Below are 6,249 nucleotides of genomic sequence, written 5' to 3'. Positions count from 1 at the left end.
AACAGTGCTGTATTGCAAAAAATGGCCTGGTCATGAAGGGGGGGGGGGGGGGGGGGGGGATCTTCTGGAGGTTAAGGACGAAGGCAGCAAACATTGTACATGCCGGGTGTAGTGCATTTTTCTCCGAGTAATGCACTATAAATAAATGTGAAAATCAGAATAAAATGGGTCTTTCCAGACATTGTTCAGAAGAACGCCGTACTAAATTGATTGGAGAGGCGCATTGCTTGCCGTCAACTGAGGAGGATCTGCGCTTGCCGTGTGCCATCACTCGTCTTCATTCTCTCCCTGCCAAGTATCACCTGTGTGGCATTCTTGTATCCCCCGTCTGTCCACCATAACCAGAAAAATGTACACCTGCGCCAAACTTATGTCCAACCCAATTTTGGCGAGGAATGGTGTTTGTCTTCTTTCCCGACCACTTTCCAGTAGCCTGCTGAGCCGCCCTGTATTCAGGACAGAGCAATCACAGGAGGTAGCATTGGTTCCATCACAAGGGGTTCAAACCAGTGCAGTGTGCAGACATTGATACTGCTACTAAATTCATTGGCGCTGCCACTGTAGGTGTGGCTGGTTCTGGAGCTGGTATTGGTACAGTATTTGGAAGTCTCATTATTGGATATGCCAGGAATCCATCCCTTAAACAGCAACTATTCTCTTATACCATCCTGGGTATTTCCCTTTCGGAAGCTATGGGACTGTTCTGTCTAGGGCCGAAACAGCTAGTCAATTAATCGACAACTAATCAATTATGAAAATAGTTGTCAACTATTTTCATAATCGATTAATCTGCCAGCCGATTAGTTGGCCTGCATAATACAGAATACAATATTTGTTTAAATATCAGGAAATACAGTGCAGCACACATACAGCTCAGTACACCGTCCATACATGTCAGTAAGTGCATGAGAACTTGTGAATGTGTGAGGAGCAATGCCCCATGGGACATGTAGTCCTGGGCAGGAAGTGAGAGGTTCTAAAGTCAAGAGGTTTTTTTACCTTGCTATAGGGGCGCTCTATACTATTATGTGCAACTTGCTATTGGGGCGCTCTATATTATACTTTGCTGCTTACTATTGGTGCACTCTGAAGGCAGGAGGAGTCAGAAGCGTCGGTGGGGATCCCAGAAGAGGAGAATAGGGCTGCTCTGTGCAAAACCATTATGGAGCAGGTAAGTATAACATGTTTCTTGTTTAACCACTTGCCGACCGCCTCACGCAGATATACTGCGGCAGAATGTCACAGGCAGGCAAAATCACGTACCTGGTACGTGATTGCCTTCCCGCGGGCGGGGGGTCCGATCGGCCCGAGGCGGTCGGCTTTGGTCTGGGAGCGATGAGAGGTGAGGGGGAGACCTTCCATTCGTGCCCCCCCCCACCCCCTCGCGATCGCTCCCAGCCAATCAGAATCATTCCTCTGCTGCTGTATGCTAAACAGCAGCAAAGGAAATGATGTCATCTCTCCTCGGCTTGGTATTTTCCGTTCCGGCGCCGAGGAGAGAAGACTTCACTGTGAGTGCACAACACTACACACACAGTAGAACATGCCAGGCACACTTTACACCCCCCATCACTCCCCAATCACTCCCCCCCATGATTACTGCATGGTGTCAGTTTGTGACAGTTAGTGTTGTGGGGCAGTTAGTGTTAGCCCCCTGTAGGTCTAGGGTACCCCCCTAACAAAGTTTTAACCCCTTGATCACCCCCCGTCGCCAGTGTCACTAAGCGATAATTTTTCTGATCGCTGTATTAGTATCACTGGTGACGCTAGTTAGGGAGGTAAATATTTATGTTCGCTGTCAGCGTTTTATAGCGACAGGGACCCCCATATACTATCTTATAAATGTTTTAACCCCTTGATTGCCCCCTAGTTAACCCTTTCACCACTGATCACCGTATAACTGTTACGGGTGACACTTGTTAGTTCGTTTATTTTTTATAGTGTCAGGGCACCCGCCGTTTACTACCGAATAAAGGTTTAGCCCCCTGATCGCCCGGCGGTGATATGCGTTGCCCCAGGCAGCGTCAGATTAGCGCCAGTACCGCTAACACCCACGCACGCAGCATAGGCCTCCCTTAGTGGTATAATATCTGAACGCATCAATATCTGATCCGATCAGATCTGTACTAGCGTCCCCAGCAGTTTAGGGTTCCCAAAAACGCAGTGTTAGCGGGATCAGCCCAGATACCTGCTAGCACCTGCGTTTTGCCCCTCCGCCCGGCCCAGCCCACCCAAGTGCAGTATCGATCGATCACTGTCACTTACAAAACACTAAACACATAACTGCAGCATTCACAGAGTCAGGCCTGATCCCTGCGATCGCTAACAGTTTTTTTGGTAGCGTTTTGGTGAACTGGCAAGCACCAGCCCCAAGCAGCGTCAGATTAGCGCCAGTACCGCTAACACCCACGCACGCACCGTACACCTCCCTTAGTGGTATAGTATCTGATCCGATCAGATCTATACTAGCGTCCCCAGCAGTTTAGGGTTCCCAAAAACGCAGTGTTAGTGGGATCAGCCCAGATACCTGCTAGCACCTGCATTTTGCCCCTCCGCCCGGCCCAGCCCAGCCCAGCCCACCCAAGTGCAGTATCGATCGATCACTGACACTTACAAAACACTAAACGCATAACTGCAGCGCTCGCAGAGTCAGGCCTGATCCCTGTGATCGCTAACAGTTTTTTGGTAGCGTTTTGGTGAACTGGCAAGCACCAGCGGCCTAGTACACCCCGGTCATAGTCAAACCAGCACTGCAGTAACACTTGGTGACGTGGCGAGTCCCATAAGTGCAGTTCAAGCTGGTGAGGTGACAAGCACAAGTAGTGTCCCGCTGCCACCAAGAAGACAAACAGGCCCGTCGTGCCCATAATGCCCTTCCTGCAGCGCCCGTACTTCCCCCATTCACATCCCCAACCAAATGCAGTCAGCTGCATGAGAGGCATTTTCTATATGTCCTCCCGAGTACCCCTACCCAACGAACCCCCAAAAAAGATGTGTCTGCAGCAAGCGCGGATAGAGGCGTGACACCCGCTATTATTGTCCCTCCTGTCCTGACAATCCTGGTCTTTGCATTGGTGAATGTTTTGAACGCTACCATGCACTAGTTATTAGCATAGAGTACAGCATTGCACAGACTAGGCACACTTTCACAGGGTCTCCCAAGATGCCATCGCATTTTGAGAGACCCTAACCTGGAACCGGTTATAGTTATAAAAGTAGCACCCCTGTCCCCCCCTGCTCTCGCGCTAAGGCGAACGCAAGCGTCGGTCTGGCGTCAAATGTAAACAGCAATTGCACCAAGCATGTGAGGTATCACCGCGAAGGTCAGATCGAGGGCAGTAATTTTAGCAGTAGACCTCCTCTGTAAATCTAAAGTGGTAACCTGTAAAGGCTTTTAAAAATGTATTTATATATTTATGTTGCCACTGCATGTTTGTGCGCAATTTTAAAGCATGTCATGTTTGGTATCCATGTACTCGGCCTAAGCTCATCTTTTTTTATTTCATCAAACATTTGGGCAATATAGTGTGTTTTATTGCATTAAAATTTTAAAAGTGTGTTTTTTCCCCAAAAAATGCGTTTGAAAAATCGCTGCGCAAATACTGGACAGTTCAAAACCCCCCCCCCCCCCAAATGACCCCATTTTGGAAAGTAGACACCCCAAGTGATTGAATGACAAAAAAAAAAAAAAATTACATTACTCATTGGGGGGTTTTGTACTGCCCTGCCATTTTAGCACCTCAAGAAATGACATAGGCAGTCAAACTAAAAGCTGTGTAAATTCCAGAAAATGTACCCTAGTTTGTAGACGTTATAACTTTTGCGCAAACCAATAAATATACGCTTATTGACATTTTTTTTACCAAAGACATGTGGCCGAATACATTTTGGCCTAAATGTATGACTAAAATTGAGTTTATTGGATTTTTTTTTATGACAAAAAGTAGAAAATGTCATTTTTTTTTCAAAATGTTTGGTCTTTTTCTGTTTATAGAGCAAAAAATAAAAACCGCAGAGGTGATCAAATACCATCAAAAGAAAGATCTATTTGTGGGAAGAAAAGGACGCAAATTTCGTTTGGGTACAGAATTGCATGATAGCGCAATTAGCAGTTAAAGTGACGCAGTGCCGAATTGTAAAAAGTGCTCTGGTCAGGAAGGGGGTAAATCCTTCCGGGGCTGAAGTGGTTAAAAAAAAAACAAAAAAAAAAAAATCACTTTGAAGACTCTCTGCAGAGAAGATCAGCATCTCAACCCAGAGAAGGTGGAGGTTGATAGACTGGAGGTAATATAAGGCCATACAATTACATTAAGGCAACTTTCACACTGGGGCGTCGGCAGTAAAGCGCCGCTATTTTTAATGTCGCTTTACCGCCATTTTTGCAGGGGTTTTCGCTACTAGCGGCTCAAAAAGGGTTAAAACGACCCGCAAAGCGCCGCCGCAGCAGTGGTGCCCATTCACTTCAATGGGCAGGAGCGGTGTATACACCGCTCCAAAGATGCTGCTTGCAGGAATTTTTCTTTTAACGTACTGAAAGCGCATCGGTGTGAAAGCCCTTCGGCTTTCACACTGAGACTGCAGGGAGGAGTTTTGCAGGCGCTATTTTTAGCCCAAAAGCGCATGAAAAATGCCTCAGTGCAAAAGAGGTCTTAAAGTAAAAAATTACCAGTATTGTGCATTATATTTAAAATGATCGTATCCATAAAAAAAAAAAAAAAAGTCTGTTTTTAGTACTACTTTAATATAAAAGATTTATATCTCCCCACCCCCACTTCATGTCAGACTCCTAGTTATAACGCCCATATATCCTACTTCTGGGTGTGTTTATTATTTTTTTTATATATATATATATATATATATATATATATATATATATATATATATATATATATATATATTCATTAAATAAAATGTATTACTTTCACAGTATGAAATGAACCCCTTATAGTAGCAATTATCTTTTTGTTCTTTTTTTACTATAAAGGGCTAATTTTAGTCTTTTTAACCCCATTATGACAGGTGATACAAATAAAAGCATGCTGCTACTACTAATTGTCTTAGGCCTGGTTCACACCTATGCGTTTTATGGTGCTTTTTGCAGAAACGCACTACAGTTCATTTAACATGGTTTCCTATAGGACACATTCACATCTGTGCTTTTCACAGCCACTTGGCTGTACAGCCAAGGAGTTTTCTCAGCACAAAATGGTGTTTTTTTGTTCAATAGACTTCAAATGGAGAAGCTGCAGAAAAGAATGCAGTCAGTCTTTGTGTTTTTTAATCTGCCCAACAAATTGCCAAAAAAAAAAAAAAAAAAAAAAAAAAGGGAAAAAAAAAAACAAATTGCTGCAAAAATGCAAAACGCACAGCAAAAAGCACTGTAGAAAACGGATCAAAAGCAAACTGCATAGGTGTGAACCGAGCCTTATGCTGGCCACACACGTATCGATTTTTGGATGAGAATATTCATACCAAAAATCTTTGTACATTCACTGAATGAAAGAATGTCATTTGAAAAATTACAAGTTAGACTTACCGGTAACTTGTTTTCCAATAGGCTTTCAGGACAGCACCCGAGAGATCATGGCTCCTCCTCCCACAGGAAACACCTCATCAATTAGGTCTTTAAATTGGAATCCTCCACGTTGCCTCATCAGTTGTTTGTAGAGAACTCCAGCCCCAGCTGCAACACATAAGTGACAGTTATATCATAGTATTACAGCATTAGCATAAACAAAGGGCGGGTTACTGCTGTCCTGAAAGCCTATTGGAAAACAAGTTACCGGTAAGTCTAACTTGTAATTTTCCAAATCGTCTTTCAGGACAGCACCCGAGAGGATAATCGAGACTTACTCCATTTAGGGTGGGACAACAGCCTGTAAGACTTTCCTTCCAAAAGCCTGGTCCCCAGCCGTCATGAGATCTAACCTATAATGACGGGCAAAGGTTGTCAGACTTGTCCAAGTAGCTGCCTTACAGATTTGTTCGGGGGTGGCGCCAGCTTTTTCTGCCCAACTCACCGCGGAAGCTCTTGTAGAATGAGCCCGGACATTTAATGGACTCTCCAGACCTGTAAGGGAATAGGCTTCTGAGATAGCCATTCTTAACCATCTGGCAATGGTTCCTCTAGAAGCTTGTCTTCCTTTTTTATTACCGGAAAATAAAACAAACAGAGCATCTGAACATCTAAAGTCTTTAGTGTTTTCCAAGTAACTCAAGACTGCTCTTTTAACATCCAGGGTATGGAAT

At 44.5% G+C, this 6,249-nt stretch overlaps 1 pseudogene; it reads left to right on the top strand.

The window, feature by feature from the left end:
* The first annotated feature begins 273 nt into the window (after window positions 1-273).
* On the top strand, window positions 274-734 carry LOC141102872 (ATP synthase F(0) complex subunit C2, mitochondrial pseudogene; annotated as a pseudogene).
* Window positions 735-6,249: the final 5,515 nt, after the last annotated feature.

Source organism: Aquarana catesbeiana, linkage group LG07, assembly GCF_042186555.1.
Source record: "Aquarana catesbeiana isolate 2022-GZ linkage group LG07, ASM4218655v1, whole genome shotgun sequence".
In the NCBI taxonomy this organism is placed as follows: domain Eukaryota; kingdom Metazoa; phylum Chordata; class Amphibia; order Anura; family Ranidae; genus Aquarana; species Aquarana catesbeiana.
The sequence above is the reverse complement of the archived record's forward strand: the minus strand, read 5'-3'. Positions and strand labels throughout refer to the sequence as shown.